This window comes from Lontra canadensis, unplaced genomic scaffold, assembly GCF_010015895.1.
Source record: "Lontra canadensis isolate GAN:19392208 unplaced genomic scaffold, GSC_riverotter_1.0 scaffold28, whole genome shotgun sequence".
NCBI lineage: Eukaryota > Metazoa > Chordata > Mammalia > Carnivora > Mustelidae > Lontra > Lontra canadensis.
In genome coordinates this window covers 20189961-20213415 of record NW_022631022.1, presented here as the reverse complement: position 1 = coordinate 20213415, position 23455 = coordinate 20189961, and the positions used below count along the sequence as shown (strand labels likewise).

The 23455-nt window shown below is 35.6% G+C and overlaps 1 protein-coding gene across 2 annotated transcripts in view; it reads right to left on the bottom strand.

Annotated features, from left to right (window-relative positions):
- The window catches only part of PEAK1 (pseudopodium enriched atypical kinase 1), a 291481-nt gene that overhangs the window by 151424 nt on the left and 116602 nt on the right, over nucleotides 1-23455 (bottom strand). For both annotated transcript variants that reach the window (XM_032865117.1, XM_032865116.1), the window contains one exon: nucleotides 13761-13842. The gene's annotated coding sequence lies outside the window, so the exon portion shown is untranslated. The remainder of the gene's footprint in view (nucleotides 1-13760; nucleotides 13843-23455) is intronic.

Below are 23455 nucleotides of genomic sequence, written 5' to 3'. Positions count from 1 at the left end.
TGGTGTTATATGCAACTGATGAATCATTGAACACTACATCAAATACTAATGATGTACTATATGTTGGTAACTGATCGTAATCAAAAAAAATAGTTTCTATCTCTCTCTCTGCAGAGATAGTCACCATTATATAATAGCTGGCTTAAAGTTACTGTCCCTTAACTAACATCCATATTGACTTATTTTCTCAACTACAGGTAATATTTTCCTAGTTCTTCACATGATTAATAATTTTTTATTCTATACTGGACAATATAGATGATATGCTATAGAAACTCTGTATTTTGTTACCCTTTTTTGAAGTATGTTAATAGTTATGTTAATAGAATAGTTATGTTAGTAGAATAAATAGAATAGTATGTTAATAGAATAAATCCCTTAGGGCTTATAGTCTACTTCTAAGACAGGACCCTTCTAAGATTTCAACAAAAACCCTAATGTGTTTAATAGGACTCAAACTTAAAATCTGATTAGAAATATCACCTGAACAACTTCTCAGGTCAGCTATCATTTTCCTCGAGGCTCTATGGAGTCTCCTCTACACATTTGAATTTAGACATCAAACCATGAAATTAAAAGGAATACAAATGCAAATTTTGAGGCCCCCTTTATGCTGTATCTCTTTCTTTTATGGGCATTTTCACCACCGTATTCCAGGACAATCTGCATTAGTTGTGTATTAGATAGTGCTAATCTATCAATATTGGATTCTTGATTGCAATAATTTTATCTAGATTTTTGGGAGAATATTTTTGTAGAAAATAGACTCCAAAGTGTTCAGAGTGATAAGGTCAGCCACTTACTCCCTCAAATGAGTCAGGAAAAATTATTATTTTTACAACTTGTGTGTAAATTTCAAATTATTACAAATTAAAAAGAAAAAACCAAAGTATCAATAGACCCTATCCCAATACAGCTCTATGTTTAAAAAGAAAGTAATTCTGTAGTGAAATAAATTGAGGTAAAGTTACTCACTGTTTTCCTTTTAGCAATTCATAATGTATATTACCATGTCAAATATTTCTACAAATCATGCATTAGCCATACTTTCATTTATTCATCTTTCCAACCACAAATAAATGTATACTTAGGGCCTACTATATGAAAGGCAATGTTGGAGAGATAAAGAAGTAATAAGGAAGGCAAGATCTCTTCTCTCATTGAGTTTCCATTGTAATACAGAAAGAGACAAAGACAAATAAGAACTAATTTCAGATGCTCTGAAAAAAATAAAACTGGGTGTTAGAAAGAGATTGGGAAGGTATAGATACTTTTAGATAGTGCATCAAGGAAGACCTCTGAGGACATGATGTTCAAGTTAAAACTGAATGAAATAAGCCATACATGCAATAATTTAGAACAATGTTCCAGACTTAAGACATACATGTCATGAGATAGGAATGAACTTAAAATGTTGATGGAAAAGTTTCTGAATTACTCACACAAATGAGAATTTGTGAGAAATAGCACACTCGTCAAAAAACATGGCCAGAAAGTATAACTTCCAGTTATAAATAAGGAAGTCTTCGGGGGCTGCCTGGGTGGCTCAGTGGGTTGAGCCTCTGCCTTTAGCTCGGGTCATGATCTCAGGGTCCTGGGATCGAGTCCCGCATCGGGCTCTCTGCTGGGCGGGGAGCCTGCTTCCTCCTCTCTCTCTACTTGTGATCTCTCTCTCTGTCAAATAAATAAAAACTTAAAAAAAAAAAAAAGTCTTCGGGATGTAATATACAGCACGGTGACCATAGTTAATAATACCGTATTGCATATTTGAAAGTTGTTAACAGAATAAATCTTAAAAGTTCCCATCATAAGAAAAACAATTCTGTAACTTTGTATGGTGATGGATGTTAACTAGATTTTGATGATCATTTTGCAATATATATACAAATATCAAATCATCATGTTGTATATCTGAAATATACAGTTTCACCTAATATTGTTATATGCCAGTTACACTGCAATTTTTTAAAAAATGAGGAAACTGTCCTGATTTTAAACCTATTTATTAATTCCTATATAATGAAAACAATAAAATAATGATTATTTTAAATTCTTAACTTTTTTTTTTAACTAACTATGCCAATTGCTTGAGGAATCCCTGATATAACCTTTGACATTAAAAATCTGTCAAAGCAGGGCACCTGGTTGGCTCAGTGGGTTAGGCATGGGATCTTTAACTTGGGCTCAGGTCATGACCTCAGGGTCATGGGATTGAGTCAGAGGGGGAAGTCTGCTGGAGATTTTCTCTCTCCCTTTCCCTCACACCACTCCCATCTCTAAAGTCAATCAATCAATCCATCAATCAAAACATTGGCTCCATATTGTATGATCTTGTTTACTTTGCTATCTAATAGTAGACAATAGTTCAAATAAAAATATCACTTGAAATTAAAACACAACACTCCACTAAAATCCTACAGCTTACCCGGGAGCTTTTTAATAATTTAGAGCAGGGACTGTCACACTATGACCGGGGCCAAATTTGACGAGCCATTTGTTTATGTATAGCCCACAAGGTAAGAACAACTTTTGCATTTTTAAACAGTTGGAAAAAAAGACAAAGAGTATTTTGAGATGTAAAAAATTACATGATATTCAAATTTTGTTGTCTAGAAATAAAGATTTATCGGAACACCGCTAGCTCATTTTTTAATATATTGTTTATAGCTGCTATTGTACTCTCAAAGGCAGAGTTGTTATAACAGGGACCATATGGCCCACAAAGTCTAAAATACATTATTTGGCCCTTTATAGATAATGTTTGCCAATTCCTGGTCTAAAGTATACTGAACATGTTTGCACTCTACAATGATAGGGTTAATACTTTAAAACATTACATCAAATGATTCATTTAAGTACTTACCCACTGGTATGTTTAGTGTTTTGTGTTTCTAATGAAGTTTTAAGTAATAATTTTATATTTAAAATGACCATCCCATTATATTGAATTTTTACATATTCAAAATTCATTTTCCTCATTTGTGAGATTTATGAGGTATGATAAATCATTTTCCTTGGGTCAGTTTCTAATTTAAAGTTTGTAATGGACTTTGAACTGAAAAATAAACAAACATTCCTACAGTTGATAAAAGATCATTTATAACAATACTGAGGAAAAGTGAATCAATGGTTAAATGTTAGGTAAAAAATCTGCTTGAGAGCTTCAGAATTTTGTAAAGGCGTTAAGTATTAAAAATTCATTCTCGAATGATTCAGTTTCCATTTCTGACCATGAGGGATTCAGCAGGTCTAGAATAATCCTCCCACTGCAAACAGCTAGAACACAGGATAAAATACAGGAAAGGCCTATTTTCAGACACAGGCAGTGCAGGACCGTGATCCCTGAAAAAAAAAAAAAGGAAACAAACAAGGCAAGGCCTACCATCACCCAAGCTTCTCAGCCAGGAAGCAATTAACCACTCCTGAGCAGGGAGGAAGAACCAGACAGAACCCTGCAATCTTGTTGACTTGAGGAGACAGAGAAAAAAGTGCAAGGAGGCCAAGGTGGCTAGAATTTATGGGGCAGAGTTCCAGAGAGGAGAGAAAGAGTTCCAGTAATTTCAATGAGGGTTCCCTAGAGTTTTTAGCTAAATAAAAACCTGTAGATGAGAAGAGTAAAATTTCCTTAGACCAGCTAACAAGAATATCTAAGGAAAGAAAGTTACCAGGGAGTTGTAAGACAAAGGCTTCTCAGAGCTGACATGGGGCCAAGATTTCAACAAAGTTCCTTCAAGCAAGAAGGGAAAAACCTTGTTGAATATACAAGGCAGTAGTGACCCCAGAAGATCCACATCACAGAAGCAAAAGGAAAGTAACCCTAGAATAAAAGCTACTATAGACCCACCTGAAAGGATCTTGAAAGCTTAGGAAAAAGTCAAACTAATATGCGATTTATAATGCCAGTCAGGAAAAAGTCCAACACTCTTTAAAGGAATGCCACAAAATCAAGGACTCAACATATAAAATTCACAAATATGTGACATTCAGTTAAAAATTACTGGACAAAGAAACAGGAAAATGTGACATACAACCAGAAAAATATCAGTCAATAGGGAGAGACCGACCTGGAAATAAAAGGCATGGAGGAATTAATGGAGCAAAGGCATTGAAAGGGCTATTACAAGTATGTTGCATATTCAAGAACGTAAATGGAAACAGGAGTATAGTGAAGTGAGAAATGGGGGGGTTTTCTGAAAGAGCCAAATAGAACTTCTAGCAATTAAAAAAATATAAATATAATATTCAAAATCAAAATTTCACTGGATGGGACAAACAGTGGTTTATGCACTGCAGAAAAAGAGATCAGTGAACTTCAAGACACTTTGGGGCACCTGGTTGGCTCAGACAGTAGAGCATGTGACTCTTGATCTCCAGGTTGTGAGTCTGAGCCCCACACTGGGTGGAGAGATTACTTAATAATAATAATAATAATAATAATAGGGGAGCCTGGGTGGCTCAGGGGGTTAAGCCTCTGCCTTTGGCTCAGGTCATGATTCCAGGGTCCTAGGATCGAGCCCCACATTGGGCTCTCTGCTCAGCGGGGAGCCTGCTTCCCCCCTCTCCCTCTCTGCCTGCCTCTCTGCCTACTTGTGATCTCTCTGTCAAATAAATAAATAAAATCTTAAAGAAAAAAAAAGTAAAAAAAAAATTTTAATTAATAATAATAATAATAAAGAAGTGCAGAAAGAAAAAAATGACCATGAGGCAATGGAAAAATACTGTTATAAAGGTCTTACATTATTGAGAAGTGATAGAATATTATTTGATAATAGAATGTAGTAAGCTAAAAAGGCACAGTATAAATCCTAGAGCAACCACTAAAATAAATAAATAAATAAATAAATAAATAAATAAATAAATAAATAGGTAGAACAATGAATAAGCCAGTAGGGGAATAAGCCAACAGGGAAGATTAAATAGAAAAGTATAATTAATTCAAAGGAAGGGTTAATAGAAAACAAACAGCAAGATGATAGATTTAAACCCAAACACACTGATAAATAAGTTAAATGTTAATTGTCTAAATAGTCCAATTAAAAACCCAATAAAAAAGTAAGATCAATATATGTTAGCTATCAGAATCCCACACTAAAATAAGGAAACAGGTTAAAAGTAAAAGGATGGAAGATATACCCAATAAATCAAAATCTTAAAAAAGCTGGAATACCCACATTGATACCAGATAAAATAGAAGACAAACCAAATATTACCAAAGATAATGAGGAACATTTCACAATGATCAAGGGTCAATTCATTTAGAACACAGAATAATTCTAAGTGTGTATGTACAGAATACCAGAAGTACAAAACACATGAAGCAAAAACTGATGAACTGAGGGGAGAAAACAAACAAGTATACAAATACAGTTGGAGACATCAACATTTCTCTCAGTAACTGGAAGAACAGGTACAGTGAAAGATAAAGAAGACTCTTCTTTCTTTTCTTTTATCAGCAAAGATAAAAGAGTACTAGAACAGTACTCTCAACTGAAATGGTATTTATAGAATATGTAAACCAACAAAAGAAAAATATAAATTTTTATACTGCCTATGAAACATTTACCAAGACAGATCATCTGCTGAGCCAGGAGTAAGTCTTAAGAATTAAAAGGATTGAAACTATACACAGTATGTTCCTTTACCACAATGGCACTAAATTAAAAATCAATAACAAAGATATCTGGAAAATTCCCAAACATTTACAAATTAAATGACATACTTCTAAAATAACTCAAGGGCCAAATAAAAAAATCACAAGGGAAATCCGGAAATATCTTGAAATGAATGAACATAAAAAGGTGCTTTGAGGAAATTTGTAGTTTTTTATGCTTTTATTGGGGGGCAAGGTCTAAAACCAATAACCTAGGCTTCCACCATAAAAAGCTAGAAGAAAAGGGAACAAATTAAATCAAAATAAGTAGACACTAACAAAATGACCAAGAATAGGAATCAATAAAACAGACAATTAAAAAACCAGAAAGATGAAACCAAAAAAAGGTTCTAAGAAAGAAAAAAAAAAAAGTCAATGAAATTGATAGACCTCTAGCTACACTGAATGAAAGAAGCCAGAAATCATCAGTATCAGGAATGAAAGGGGGAACATAACTTGAGAGTCTACAGATATTAACAGAACAAGAGACTATTATAAATGATTTTATGACAATAAATTTAACACCTAAGATGAAATAGACAAATTCCTTAAAAGACACAGATTACCAATACTGACTCTGGAAGTAACAGATAACTTGAATAGCCCTTTATCTGTCAAAGAAATTAAATTTGTTTTTTTTTTAAAAGATTTTATTTATTTATTTGAGAGCGAGCGAGCGAACACATGAGCTCCAGAGGCAAAGGGAGGGGGAGAAGCAGACTCCCTGCTGAGCAGGGAGCCAGATGTGGGGCTCAATCCTAGGATGCTGAGATCATGACCAGAGCTGAAGGCAGCTGTCTAATGGACTGAGCCACCTAGGTGCCCCAAGGAAATTAAATTTGTAATTTAAAAATGTCCTCACAAAGAAAGCTCCAAATTTTCAAATGGCTCACTGGTGAATTCCATCAAACATGTAAGAACAGAAGTAATACCAATCCGACATAAATTCTTCCACAAAGTAGAGGAGGGAACATTTCCCAACTGGTTTTATATGGCCAGCATCAGATTGATTCCCAAACCCCAAAAAGGCATTTTAAGAAAAATACACCTCAACATCTCTCTCAAATATAGATGCAGAAATCTCTAACAAAATAGCAAGTCAAATTCAGCAATATATAAGAAGGAATGCAAGGCTGATTTTACATTTTTTTAAAATCAATGTTATTAATCATATTAACAGAATAAAGGAGAAAAACAATATGACCATTTCGATAAACACAGAAAAAAAATTAACAAATTTCCACACTCATTCATAACAAAACTTCAGACAATTCAGAATACATAAGAACTACCTTAATTTGATAAAAGGCATCTGTAAAACACTGACATAGTATTATTTACTAGTTGGATGTAGAGAAAGGTTCTTAACAAAAGGGGACAACTTGAAATAGTTTTCTGGGGGGACAGGACTTACTGTGCCCTATTTGTAGTGAGAGCTACACAAGTTTGTACATGTGTTAGAGCTCACAGAGTAAAAAAGTCAACTTTACTGTATGTAAAAGTTTTTAAACAGCAATAATAAAAACCATTATTTCCCCTTACAATTTTTGACGTTCCATCATCAATGATTTAACAGTTAAGACAGAGTGTTCTAGTTCTACTACTGCCACTACTTGGTTGATACTGAGTGACTTAACCTCTTACATTTGGTGTCTCATTGTAAAATGAAAGGATATAAGGAAATGATCTCCAAAGCCTCCCTCTATTCTAAAACCTATTCCTATTCCATGCTTCTGTTACATTTTTACTGCCCCAAATTAACAAGGAACACAAAATATTTCTATGCACTCAAGTAGATTCTAAGTTCTTGCTTCAGACAATGTGAGCTGGCTTTCAATATTCTCTGTTATTGGTTTTATGTGATCTTTTTAAGGGGCTCTGAACATTTCATCTTACTTACTAGCTTTGAGCTGCTAATCTTTAGATAATACCATTCTCCCCTATTTGAAATAACCAGGCCTCAGACTATAAGGACTATGGTTTCATATAATATGATAAAGTACTTTTTTTTAAAAACCCTGAATGGAAAATCTAGAGTTCCCCAAATCTTTTGCAATCTTTCGTATCTCCTGAAGAAGACCTGCAGACAAGCAACATTTCAGGCTACAATATCTTTCTTTCTTTCTTTCTTTTTTTTTTTTTTTAAGATTTTAATTACTTACCTATTTGACAGAGATCACAAGCAGGGAGAGAGGCAGGCAGAGAGAGAAAGGTAAGCAGGCTCCCCACTGAGCAGAGAGCCCAATGCGGGTCTTGATCCAGGACCCTGGGATCATGACCTGAGCAGAAGGCAGAGGCTTTAACCCATTGAGCCACCCAGGCGCCCCATGGCTACAATATCTTTCACTGAAATGTTGTTTATATATAAAGATGAACAAAGTCAGCAAGAGAGCTTATACAATTTTAATTTAAAAATCAGTGTTCATAGAAAATCTGATTGTAAATAATGGTCTTTGGTTTACATTGTCCTTGGAGATAGGTTCTCCTAAAAAAAGACCAGAGGGCAATCAACTTTTTAAATTATGTTCAACTAGCCAACATAAAGTACATTATTAACAACACTCTCAATTTTACCCAGCAGAATAATTTTTGAATACTTATGAAAATCATCCAACCTTCTCAATTTGAGAAATGAAAATAAATGGAGGTGGCACATATATATGCCAACAAATACTCAATTAACTCTACTTGTGTGATAGTGTTTTTGTCTGAGTAAATTCAAATACCCAGGCAACGACAAATGGACTGATATTACAAATATATGCTAACAGATTCAGTAACTCCACTTTATCACCTATATTTCTGGTTTTTAAAAATATGAATCAACTCATTTAACTCTTTAAAATATACACCAAGATATAAAATGAAGTCCTGACCTATATTTGTTAAATAGAAATACATTTAGAAAAAGAAAAACAAATAAATATTTTCTTATAACTCTACTGCCATATTAAGCTTTAAGAAAGCAGCAAATCAGTTTCTTACAGTTCCTTGGTGTCGGATCACACTCACATACAAACACACACAAATCAACATCTTTGTATTTCCCCGCCATCACCCTGAAATTTACTGAACATGACATCAAAAAGTATCTGAAATTTCCCATATTTCCATATGTCTAGTAAGAACTGATCTCATATTAGAAAGTACCCTGGCACAGAAACCAAATTCCATAGAATAAAGCAAATCTATATTAATGTTGAATAAATCTCCTGGCAAAACACTTTATTTAGCGCTACCAGATTTGTCAATAAGACAGAAAAATACAAAGTGTTCCAACTATTTCTTTATAGAAATAATTAGCTTAAAAATCCAAGGCTTAATCTATTAAAACCATTCCTTTTGAATCACATAGACCACTCACATACAGAGGGAATGTTTTAATGTGAATGAGACACCAGCCTGGAAGCCTGGCTCCTTAGCAGTAATGCCAAACAAGGGAAACACAAATCACAGGAAAAAGCCCAGTCACCTTTAAAAATTTTAAGCCTTCAGCTAAATATCAGAACTTTACCATGACCCCTGAATCACAGCTGGCCAACAAGAAGCTAACTGTAGTCCTTAAAACTCACTATAATCTGGGCAAGCATGACAGTTATATTATAATAGGCACAGTTTAATGAAAGTGTTTATATCAGGTGTTGGAAGTTTCTAGGAGACCAGCTCCTGAGCTATAGCAAAACAAAAATTAAGTATCAAGTATTATGAAGTGGCCTTTTTGGGTTTTCCTTTAAAGAATTTTAAAGTGGATCAGTTCAGCATCTGCCTTCAGCTCAGGTCAAGATCTCGGGATCCTGGGATCGAGCCCCACATTGGGCTCCCCACTCAGTAGGGAGTCTGCTTGTCTCTCTCCTTCTACCCATCTCCCTCAGCCCCCCGCTCCTGCTCTCACTCTCTCTTCTGTCAAATAAGTAAAATCTTTTTTTTTTTAAATAAAGAAACTTAAAGTGGCAGTTGAAAAAAACCCTTGCACAAGTTTTGAGATCAGACACAAAATTAAGAATTAAAGACCAGTCTATTCAATTCGTCCTCAAATGCCATTTCTCTGAATTCCATGGATCTGCAATGGGGTGAGAATGGGAGTGGGCTATGAGGCAGAGCTTGGTAAGACCATCAGCAGCTGGGCAAGAGAATCTTTAAAAGGACTCTCAAGGAAAAAAGATTTCAAGAACATTCTTCCTAATTTACATCAAATCTTATAATGTTGCTTTCAAATTTTTTTTTCTACATTTACTCCACCTTCATTGCTTTCCTTTTTGATTAGAACTGCTCCATTACTTCTATAGAATATCATTTATGATTTTAAAAAACTTTAGTACACAATGAAAAATAGAAATTTTCTTAATGATAAAATTGTAGTATCCACAGTGAAAGCAACATCATACCACGCAATCCAAAAAAAAACCCAGCTCATTTTCAAGGAAGGACAATTTGGAGACCAAAATTGTAAAAGAAAAACTGCTAACATCCATATACAAGTTTTAAAACAATTTTCTTTCCAATTAAAAAAAAATATAGGTTGTTTACAGAAAGTTACCAAAGTAGGCAGCATTACAATAGCCAATTAAGAAAATAGCCCAAGTGGGGCGCCTGGGTGGCTCAGTTGGTTAAGCAGCTGCCTTCGGCTCAGGTCATGATCCCAGCGTCCTGGGATCGAGTCCCGCATCGGGCTCCTTGCTCGGCGGGGAGCCTGCTTCTCCCTCTGCCTCTGCCTGCCATTCTGTCTGCCTGTGCTCGCTCTTTCTCTCTCTCTCTCTGACAAATAAATAAAATCTTTAAAAAAAAAAAAAAAGAAAAAAAAAAAAGAAAATAGCCCAAGTGTCCACTGACTGATGAATGGATAAAGAAAATGTGGTGTGCATACACACACACACACACACACACACACACACACACACGGGAATATTAGTCCTAAAAGGAATGAAATCTTACCATTTGCAACAACATGGATGAGACAGACAAGTATTATGCTGAGTGAAATAAGTCAGTCAGAAAAAAATAAACACCATATGATTTCACTCACATGTGGAATTTGAAAAACAAAACAAACAAGCAAAGGGGGAAAAAAAAGAAAAGAGGCAAACCAAGAAACAGACTCTTAATTACAGAGAACAAACTGATGGTTACCAGAGGAGAGGCGGGTGGTGGGGGCAGTTAAATATGGGATGGGGATTAAGGAGGGCACTTGTTACGATGACCGCTGGGTGTTGTATGGAAGTGTTATATCACTATATTATAGACCTGAAACTAATATTACACTGTGTGTTAACTAATTGAAATTTAAATAAAAACTTAGAAAAACAAATAAATGAGGGGCTGCCTTCAGCTCAGGTCATGATCCCAGGGTCCTGGGATCGAGCCCTGAGTTGGGCTCTCTGCTCGGCTGCAAGCTTGCTTCTCCTTCTCCCACTCCCCCTGCTTGTGTTCCCTCTCTCGCTGTGTAGAAATATATCTCCCTTTTAGAAATATAAATAAATAAATAAATGGATGGATGGATGGATGAGTGAATGAATAAATAAATGAATGGAAAGAAGGAAGGAACCAAGGTAAAGCAATTTGTTGTTTAGCATCCAGGTCACTGGCACAGAAACAGGTAACATTTCTAAGGGACATGTCCCTACTACAGAGCAGAAACAGGGGGGATAAAACACCAAAAACACCTCGTATCACTAAATGCAATGAAATAAATAATTGTGTGTGAACCTTAGCTTCCTATACTTACTTATTCATTTATTTTTTCAGGATCCCCTTCTAAATGAACTGTTTAAAGTTCCCCTAGCTCACCTACAATTTTTTAATACTTTATTACAAAGTACAGTTTCCGTTTGAATTATTTTGTTAAGGATAAAGCAACTTAACTATTACACTATTGATAAACACAACAACACTAAAAGTCAGTTCTGCTTACTCCTAATCCAGGAATAAATGAAAACAAAGTTTAAATCAGCTCACAGACCTCAGTTTTTGCCACCTCCTTCCCTCTCTGTTTCTGCTATTTATACTGCTGAGATCAGTCCACTTTCATACTGGGAAATGTCTGCTGTTCCTGCTCGGACTTGCTTCATCAATCACTGAATTCTCACTTTCTCGTACAACAGGACTCCATCACAGGATATAATTAATCCCACTAAGCAAGCAAACCTCTTAAACTTTAGGCCCAGCTATGAGACCTTGCACAAATTCATTTCTATAAAAATGATAATAATATTTAATCCAGAAGACTGAGGTGAGGTTCATATGAGATTAATGTACGTGAAAGAGCTCTGAATGTTCGAAGTGTCACACAAAGGTGAGGGTCTCTGTTTCTTCATCTGTCATATGGGAGGATTCCCTTAGCTGATCTCTAAAGACTTTCCTTCCATCTCTAAAAATTCTTTGATATTTACATTTGAAGCACATGAAACTCTTCTTACTGAGACGGTAACTTTACATAGCTGTAAAGAGAGGTAGGGAACAATCAGCTCAACCTTCTCATCTCACAGAAGGAGTCCAAAGGCAGGCTAAGTAGCCTGCAGACCAGAGAAGTCAGTAGGAAAGCTGGGGCAGGCCGGACTGAGACCTGAATCTGTGCAAAATCCCTTCAGGCATGTGATACTGTTCACTATTCTGGGAGCTTGAAAATCCCTCTTTACCACGGCTTAAGCAATTACCTTTTCAAACCGGTTACAATGAAAAGTTCATTAAAAAGACGTAAACTTTAAAAATAGTAAAATAAAATAATAACCGTAATAAAATAAAAAGATGTAAATATTAGTTTGGTGAAAATGACTTAACCGCTAATAGTCCAACTGAAAATGTTTACAGATGATGCTAACAGCGAAGGGGTCAAATCAAACTGTCCAGCTGTTCATTTGGCTTGTGTGATATTTAAGCCAACGGGCATGAAATAAACGCTATCTAACCTTTCCTAATTAAAGACTTTTAATTCTGATTTTGTTACTTACTAGCTGTGTGATCTTGAGCAATTTATTTATTTCTCTGAGTCTCAGTCCCCTCATCTTTATTTTTTTCAAGTTTTTTTTTTAAGATTTTATTTATTTATTTGACAGAGAGAGAGCGAGCTCACAAGTAGGCAGAGCAGCAGGCGGGGGTGGGGGAGCAGGCTCCCCGCCAAGCAGAGAGCCTGAAGCAGGGCTTAATCCCAGAACCCTGGGATCATGACCTGAGCTAAAGGCAGAGGCCCAACCCACTGAGCCACCCAGGTGAACCAAGTTTTTTTTGTTTTGTTTTGTTTTTGTTTTGTTTTTAAGTAATGTCTACCCAACATGGAGCTCGAACTCAAGATCCCAATATCAAGAGCCAATTGAGCCAGCCAGGTGCCCCTCCTCATTTTTAAAACAAGGATAATACCAAGGAGTTCACCTAGTTATTGTGAATTAAATGAGCTAATTCATGTGAAGGCCCTAGAGCAGTGTTTGGCACATACACTTCTCCAATATCCTAAACTTCAAGGGAATTTTCTCTCCTTTTTCTTCATCAGAAAGATTCCTGGGGGCACCTGGGTGGCTCAGTCATTAAGCATCTGCCTTTAGCTCAGGTCAGGACCCTGGGTTCCTGGGATCCAGCCCCACACTGGGCTCCCTGCTGGGTGGAAAGCCTGCTTCTCCCTCTCTCACTTCCTCCCCCTGCCTGTGTTCCCTCTTCTCACTGTGTTTCTCTCTGTCAAATAAATTAATAAAATCTTTAAAAAGACAAAAAAGATTCCTGAAATTAAATTTATGAGGCCTTTCTTGGTTCTCAAATCAGTTATTGGCAACTGTACAATAACTAAACCTAAATAAAATGAGGGGCCTTGTGACCTAATAGAAGGCAAATGAGGTTTGGAATGAGAGAGTTTGAAGAGCTTTTGACCTTGAGCAATTTACCAAACTTCTCAAAGCTTCTTATCTGAAAATGAGACTATTATCTAGTTTTTTATCATTCCGTCTTTCCTATTCACAGAGACATTGCAAATGCTTTGAAAAGGGCATCTCTTATTCATCTTTCTCTCTTCCATAGTAAGGTAAGACTCAAAATTATAAGATTTGATGCTGGAATAAGGCAAGAGGTTGAAAAAAGGGATTCAAGACTAGAATAAATGTGTGACATTATGAAAAAAGGAAGTACCAACCCAGTTTAACTGGCTCCAACTGTAAGCATTATGTCATTGCTTCCTCTTCTTTCCTTACAAATGGCCCTCAAATATTCTTTTCCTACAAGAAGATGCAAAGTATGAAATAAATATTAGTGAAGGTTATTTGAATCATACTTTAAAACTGAGCATTCTTTAATTTACCATTAGGCAGAGACAAACTGTTACTCGTGCTACTTAGAGGACTTGTTTTAGAGGACTTGTTTTCAAGTCCTCCAAGAGGTATTTTACTTTAGGAAACACTATGGGTTTAAGTAACCAAAAAAGTAAGCTTACCTCAGAAAATCACTTCTAATGAATAACAATACCTTGTTAAAAATAACTACTCAGGACAGGATTGCATGAAGCACTGTAGTTCACTATATTATGCAAAAATATTTCTAAAACTAAGTTCTTAATCTTCTGAGTGAAGGGAGAGGGGTGAGACATAAAACTATGAGAATCTAATGAAAACTGTGAATTGCATTTCCCCAAAATGCATATACATGAATCATATTTTGCATATAATTTTAATTGAGACATTAAACCCAGTCATCTAGTCTGTGAATCTCTAAAACCTGGTAGTAGACTCTGAGGAATAGTTTTTGAGTTATTCAAAATCGTGGATTTTAGGATTTTAGAACCATAAGCAATTTAGCACTCATCTAATGCAAACTGCTAACAGAAAAATGAAGTAGTAGTGGCCCAGAAAGTTAAAAAGAATTAAGTAAAGGCTTACTGTACTCAGGAACAAAGGTGTCCAACTACTATGCTAATCTACATAAGACCGACCATACAAAATTTAGGATAAATCAGAGCCTTTGGTTTAGAATAATTCTCACAGCGGAACCCAAACAGAAGACTGGCAAATGGTCTTTTGGTTCCAAACATCAGTGGTGGTTAAGATAATGAATTCTGGAGTTTTTCATAGGTGTGTGAAAAAGTTGATTAATTCACTTAATCTAACTTCGGGTTCTTCAAATACAAAAATGGAAATAATAAAACCCACTTATGAAGGATTATTTTAGAGATAAAATCAGATAACATGTGTAAAGTATTTACCCAGTGCTTAGTGCACAGTAGGTGTTCATGAAATGATATGAATTAAAAATATTTCTAGGGGCGCCTGGGTGGCTCAGTGGGTTAAAGCCTCTGCCTTCCCCTCAGGTCATGTTATGATCCCAGGGTCCTGGGATCAAGTCCCACCAAGCCCCAAATCAGGCTCTCTGCTCAGTGGGAAACCTGCTTCCCTCCTCCCCCGCCTGCAGCTCTGCCTACTTGTGATCTCTGTCAAGTAAAAACAAAATAAAACAAGAAAAAAAACAAAAAAAAATTTTCTTATCTGCAAGAAAATGGATGGATCTAGAGCATAATCCTAAGCAAAATGACAAATACCATGTGATTTCACTCATATGTGGAATTTAAGAAACAAAACAAATGAGCAAAGAGAAAAAGAGACAATCCAAAAAACAGACTGTTAACTAGACAGAGAACAAACTGGTGGTTACCAGAGGGGAGGTGAGGGAGGGAGATGGGTGAAATAGGTAAGGGGAATTAAGAGTACAGTTATCATGATAAGCACTGAGTAATGAAGAGAACTAAATCACTATAATGTATACCTGAAATGAACATAACACTGTATGTTAACTATATTGGAATTAAAATTTCTTAAAATTAATACTTAAAAATTTTTCTTATCAAGTCATGGAATTGGATAAAATATGAAACAAGTCTCTAAGTAAATGAGATGCTTTGTAGTTGAACAAAATAAGTGGCAAACATTTACTGAATATCTTTTACATAATATACTATTTAAGGTATTGATTGAGGATGTAGAAAAGATAAAATTGTCCTTTCAAGAGGAATTAGGTAAAGACAGAGTTTTCTCTTCATTTCTGTCTTGGGTTTCTCTTTTTCCTTTTCCTCTTAGGTTTCAGCTTTTTTGCATACATACTCTGGGTTCCCACCCGGACTAGGAGGATCCCTCACATGATAACCCCTAATTCTGACCTTTCACCTGAGCCTCAGACTCCAACATCCTGTTGTTTTTATATATTCCCACCTGAATATACCATAGGTAAAAACTCAACATGTTCAAAAGTGAGCTTTTCATCTCTTCCTAAAATCCATCCGCTCTTCAATCCCCTGCTCTGGTTAACAATGCAGCAGCCACTTAGACATGCCAAAAGTCTAGCAGTAATCACAGTTCACCAATCATCTTAAAACCTCATTGATTTCTACTCTAAATGCTTTCCAAGTCTACTCTCTCAATTCCATCCCTATCAATAGTACTCAAATCCAGGTCATTATCTCTCAATATGGCCAATTCAGTAATCCAACTGGCCCACTCTTATCCTACCCCAGAATCATTTATAATGATCACTCTAAAATGAAAATCTTGTCACAGCATGCACCATCATATGTCAGACCTTTCCATGGCTATTCTCCATAGAATGAAGTCAAAGCTCACCCACAGAAAAAATGGACAGGACGACATTTAAAGTACTCAATGACCTGGCTCACGCCTATCTCCTCAGCTTCATTTCATATCTCCCCCTTTATCACACCACAGCCATACAGGATCCCATGTGTTCTCACGCTGTTCTCTTTGCCAATATATCCTTACCCTTTGCACGAATAGGAAATTCCTACTTGCTCTTCAAGGTTCAGGTCCAGTATCACTTCCTCTGGGAAGCCTGCCCAGAGTATACTTCCCTACCCCACCAAGCTCACACATCATTACAACAAGCACACAGGAGACATTTGTTACACTGAAGAAAAATAAAAATTAAGCGAAGTAATGACACAGCAGCAATTAATTCATAAAAACAAAGCCAGTGAGAAGAGAAACTAGTTGGATTGTAGTGTTTCTCTGGAGAAAATAAAATTTTGATCTGAAGATTTGAGGAGTATTTATTCACAGATTGGTGGAAGAGAGGAAACAAAAGCATTTGAGTGAAAGAGAGATGGACATGAACACATTTAGAGGAGAAATGTGTATAGTAAGGCTGGAGGGATAGTCAACAGCAAATAAAAACTCATAAATATTGCCATCCTTATAAAGAGGTTTAGGAACCACCACCAATAAATCACCAGACTTTTCAAATAATTTTCTCTGAAGCTATATGGTATACTTACCATTTACAGTTATTACTTTACACTTCCATTAGAGGGATATTAGTTTAGAAAGATATCTTCATCTTTTAGTTAATCCCTTACAATCTATAGGTTTAAGAAAGTATTCCTACTTAATTCACATATACTGAAGAACTTTACATAAAATCCTGAAATTATCATATATCTTTATGTTGCATGGCAGTTTGCTGAATTGGAATAAGTTAACATAGACTCTTTCAGGTAGGTCAAGGGCTAGTCAATCTCACTAAATATTAACTTTTATTATTAGAACATTAGATTATTCCAAGTCAGAAGAAGAAACTAAAAATACAGGAAGCTTAATATTCAAGTCAACAGGAATTAAGCTATAAATATTTTGTTCTCTGAATGCAGAATAATTAAAGAATATCAATCCTGAAATTTAAATACACTAGTCATAATGCTGACAAAGAAGAGATCTATGAGATAGTCCCATATGTAGAGTGAAGATTAAGGTCATCTACCAAGAATAAAAAGAGGAAAAAAATTTTGTCATCTCTGAATGACACTTAATGACAAAATCTACTGCTTGCAGTAAAGACAGAGAACATTCACTCTAATACATTAGTTAGAAGACCACACAATTAGTCAAAAGGAAATCAAGTTAGAAGCTTAAGCAGCACAAGTAAATCAGCCACCCCAAACTGAAGCATCTCTAAATGGAATTCTGTACCATTTTTATTTTATATATTTAACTATATAGCTGTATAAGATAATAACAACCCAGGGCATATCTTCTATATCAAAAAGAAAGGTGATTAGAAAACAGATATATGTTGACAAAGCACAGAAGCACTTTGGAGCATAAAAGTTATTTGCATGGAGTTGTATGTCTTCTTGTCCTTGACTCTGTAAATGCCAATTCCCTGCTTCCAGGTTTGCAGACAATAAAAAGTGAGATACAATGCTGAATGTTAATTTTCAACATAACACTGATGTTATGTCAGAAGATACGGATAATTCTCACTCTCACATAATACCTGTCATGTTAAAATATCCCTACTGATACGAACCAACGTTCGTGAATGAAAGGTGGAAAAATTCTTTTGAGCTGTTGTCTTCAAGCAAATTGACAGATGTGAACGCACAAACACTAGTGTTCGATTATGAAACCCCCTCACACATAAACACCATTGTAAAATAAATTTCTCCAGGAGAAGAGGGACTGAAAATGTTACAAGCTTGCTAAAGAGAGTAACACCAAGCTATAAAAGAAACTGGCAGCCCAAGAATATGATGTTGACAACCACGTTATGCTCAAATGTGCTATAGATGGTCATTTAGATGCTGTCAGCCAATGTCATCTGAATGTCTTCAAAATTCCATTTTATGAAAAACCTGCTGACTTAGGGAAGGAATACAGAATCATCTATCTGATCTAAAACAGCAAACTGTTTTTGTCTGATATATATTTATCTTTCAACAAGAAGAGAGAGTTATATATTTCTTGTGATGATAATCTTAACCATAAATTGGAGCCAAAGTCTGCACTGTACAAATGTAAGAATTGTTCATGAAAGAGTAGCAGATTTTATGTTCATACACAGTCAATTCTTACTATTGTGGTAGTTATGTTCTATAAAGTTTTCATAAACGCTGCATTAGTGAACACTGTACTTCTGTTTCTAGGAAATGGGAAATACAGGGTGAGCCTCTGATTATAACATTTTCATCAAATGATCAATACATAAATTTTATTTTATGTGTATTTCACTTAAAAACATGTTATTTAATAAATATTGTTCACTCATTAAAATCTAACTCAATAGTGTTATTCATGACTGAACAAAGTTTATCTAACACACATAATGCTGCCATAAGGCATATCAGATCTATGCTGTATTTAGGAACAGCTCTTCTGCACTTTGGAGAACATGTTAAACAGCCCAAAAAGGCACAAAAATATGAAAAATGTGGCACTAAGGAAATGGAGAAAAGGACATTAATTTATAGTATGAGAGTTAAAATAAGAAGGCAAATGTCACCTTGTTCAGCCTCAGCTAAGAATGTGCAAATGAGGCAACTCATTTTTAAATTTTTTTTATTTTTTAATTTTTTTAAAGATTTTATTTATTTATTTGACAGACAGAAATCACATTAGGCAGAGAGGCAGGCACAGAGAGATGGGGAGGCAGGCTCCCTGCCGAGCCAGAGAGCCCAATGCAGGGCTCAATCCCAGGACCCTGGGATCATGACCTGAGCCCAAGGCAGAGGCTTTAACCCACTGAGCCACCCACGCGCCCCAGGCAACTCATTTTTTTAAATTAATCCTTACATCCAATGTGGGGCTTGAACTCACAACCCCAAAATCAAGAGTCACATGCTATACCTACTGAATCAGCCAGGCACCCCAGGCAACTCATTTTTTCACCACTCTGAGTGGTGAAATGATCGTGGAAGCACCAAAATTATTATTTGGGGGTTGCAAATAAATTGTAGCAAGTAAGGGAATTTGCAGAAATGAAAGCAATGAAGAATGAGGATCAACTATGTGTGTATATATCCCTGTGTATATGTGTGTATTTGAATGTATGTTTGTGTGTGTATATGCATATGACACATCTGAGAGGAAAGACAAGTTGTGGGACTCTAGTATGAGACTCTCCTGAGGTCCATTTCTGTACTTCCATTTGGTAAACTGGATACCTCTACCTGAATGTACTATGCGCACTTCAAACTTAACACACCAGGCTCATTTCTGTACTTACCCCGAACCTGCCTTCTGCTACATCACTACTCAAGTCACTATGACTCTCACTCCTTTCTCCACATCTTACCCAGGCACCAGATCATATTGATTTAACCTCTGAAGTATCTCTTAAAGTTCATCTCTCCCCTGACCAAGCCCACTGCAGTCATCATTAAATGCCTTTTTATCATTTGGACCACTAGCACAGTTTTACCATCTTCTTTCTCCATTCTCTACTCCAAAATCACAGGCTATATTACTGTCACTGTTAGTTTTCCAAGACCTAATTATACTTTCACTTCCTGATACCTATGTGATGAGCTCCAAATTTCTTGGTTAATTGTATATAATGCTTCATTATGATTTGGCACCAAATCATCCTTCTTTATTTATCTACTGTCACTCATCTCTGATAAACTCTATAGCCACGGTAATCTATTTCCCATTCTTTGAATATATCCTGCCCTTTAAAGACCCTTTATACATGTCAGAAATTCCACTAGCAATGCTCTTTCTTCCATTATTTATTTGCCCTCAAAGCCTCTTCTTATGTCACCTGCTTTATATGGACTTTTCTGATGGGCCTTTACCTCTACTTCAGGCCATGTTAGTCACTATATTCCCTATACTTTCATAATATTTTCATATACTCCTATTCTAAAATTCCTTGAGTTCTAATTATTAAGGAAGTACAAGAATGTACAAGGTTGGCCAAATACTGATTGCTCCTGCAGCTGGGTAATGCAGATTCATTAAACTAGAGTCTATTTTAGTGAGTATGCTCAATTTCCATTAAAACAAAGTTTAAAAAGTCAAGAACAAAGACAGAGAGAAAATATTTGACTATAAGTAATTGAAAATTGGACTTACATGTGACTTAAACAAATATGGCATTAACTTTTTTTTCTCCACATGAGAAGTCCAGAGTTCCCAGTCTAGGGTCATCACAGAGGCTCAAGAAAGTCATCAAAGACCAAGTCCCTCTCGTTTTGCTGCATTAAGTGTGTTGATTTGTTGCTTCAAAGCCACTTGCAATAGATAGAGGCATTATCTCTACATTCAAGGCAGAAAGAAGGATAGCACAAGTCACTATCAAAAGCGTTTCTTCAGTGCCCTCAGCAAATTTAGTTTGTAATACATTGTCCATAAGCTTTTAACAGTGCCCTGATGGCCTGATCCCCTTGCTTTGAATGCAGAGACTATTTTTGTACTTTAGCAAGCAATCTAGTACAAAGCATATAGAGGTACTCTGTATCTAATGAATATATGAATCTAATAAAGGAAAATTATAGTATGCATAATAACATAAGAACTCCACTAAATTTCTTTCTAAAAATACTATAATAAAAAGTGCTCTGAAAATTGCCAATGCTGTGCAAATAAAGAACTACTAGTATTACAGTAGTTTGACACGTACTATCATGAGATGTTTTACTGTTCTCTTTGTAGGCAACCAGGTAGATGATTAACAAAAAGTCAAGAGACCTGAATTTTTGTCCAAGCAAAACAATCTTGATGAAACTCAACTGACTTAAAGATAATGTTATTGAAGATTATCTCCCAGGGTTGTTCTGAGGATAAGGGAAATGTAAACAATATGAAAGCACAGTGAAATGTACAAAACAGTATATACACATGCATTATAAATGCAATGGTTCTATTAAGTCTTGAGAAGAAACTCACAGTTCCTATGTAGTATGCATAAAGATATATACCGCACGCAACCATCAATAATATGAATTAAACATGGATGCTGAATGTGGTTAGATGAGTTCCTAGATTTGGCCCTGGTTCGTTCTGGCTACAGGGAAGTAAACTAACCAGACCTTATATTTATACCTCACCAGAGAAACAATGCTTTATAAAATAAAATAAGTGTCTTGATGCAACTATGTAATATCCACAAACTGAAAAGTAGGATATGATAAACAAACTGGTTAATACAGAATAGTTGACATCAAATCCCAATTCATCAATTAATAATTACTACCAATAAATGAATAGTACAAAAGTAGGCCAAGGTCCTAAAGCAATTCTAAGTTAAATCAAGTGAGAAATAAGAGTAGAAGCACTGAACATTAATTTTCCTCTAACTTTAATAAACTTGATTGAGCTTATAAAGACTACTCTTCAGGGTGACCTTATGGCTCATACGTACAGGCAACACTGAGGGTCAGAAATATTTCTGATTAATGATAACTTCAGTGGCCTGTTTTCTAAATTTTTATTAAGTTGTATATTTCCTAACCTATAAGAATGTTATAATAAGCATTATGTATATGTAACAAAAAACTAGCCAATACTAAGGAAGAGAAAAATGACAGTTCTAAAGCAAGAGAATCTCTACAGAATATTATATTAAGAATTCATGCATCTTCACCTTTATTGGATTTGGAGACAATAGCTGCTTTGAAGAAAAACATGGTCTTCTGTCAAGTATGTTTAATTAATTCTCACTTCCCAAACATTCAAATACTTTAACCTTATTATTAAAGATTTACCATTTCCTAATTCATTTAAGCAGAAACTATTCTCCATGTAGGTTACCACAGAATTATTAATACTGAAAACTGACTTATCTTAATACAAAAAACAGTATCAAGACTGTAGTTCAGTAAATTCCAGCAGAGTACTATATAAAGCATCAGTAGGTCATAAGCAAAACTGAAAAAATTTCAACAGGGGATCAGACTTTTCTTACAATTATTTCTACAGGAGGAATATCCATTTCATAGGAAACCAAAATGTTAGAATAGTAAGAATGAGGGTGCCTGGGTGGCTCTGTGGGTTAAGCCTCTGCCTTAGGCTCCCGTCATGATCCCGGGGTCCTGGGATCGAGCTCCACATCTGCCTCTCTGCTCAGTGGGGAGCCTGCTTCCCCCCTACCCTCTCTGCCTACTTGTGATCTCTGTCTGTCAAATACATAAATAAAATCTCTAAAAAAAAAAAAAAGAAGAGTAAGAATGAGCTTATGCTTTATAGCTGTATCCACCTACTTTCAAATACATCAATTTTTGTTTTTAAATGGGGAGAAACAATGTTTCCCTTCCTGTTTTATCTGCATACATTGTTTTATCAGCTAAAACTTCAACAGTGAATATTCTTCCTACAAAGAATTTGGCATATCTGTAATAAACAATAAATTATTTGCTAATGTATATAAAAATAATAGTTGTAAGTGATATAATTACAATTAGGAGCCATTTTAAATAGTTAACTTTTCAGATGGAGGAGGAAGTATATTAACTTAAAGATTTATTGCTTTTTAAAACATTCATGATTTTGTCTCATTAAAAACTAGAGAGGATATTATATATTAATAAATGATTCAATACAGCAGAAGATACAACAGTTCTGCACATTTACACATCTACTGACAGACCACCAAAACATATGAAGCAAAAACTGACAAAATTGAGGGCAGGAGGCACCTCAGTGGCTCAGGTCAAGATCTCAAGGTCCTGGGATCCAGCCCAGGGGCTGGCTCCCTGCTCAGTGGGGCGTCTACTTCTCCCTCTCCCTCTCCCACTGCCCCTCCCCCCTGCTCATGTGCTCTCTCTCTCTCAAATAAATAAATAAAAATCTTAAAAAAAAAAAAACTAAAGAGAAAATAAAGAGTTGTACAATAATAGTTAGAGGCTTCAACATCCCACTCACAATAATGGATAAAGCAACCAGATAGAAGATAAGAAATAAAGGACTAAACATCATAAACCAACTAGACCCAAAAGAGATATACAGAACCCTCTACCCAACACAGAGTATATATTCTTCACAGATGCATGTAAGACATTTCCCAGGACAGACCATATGTTCAGCCACAAATTAAGCCTCAACAGATTTAGAAAGA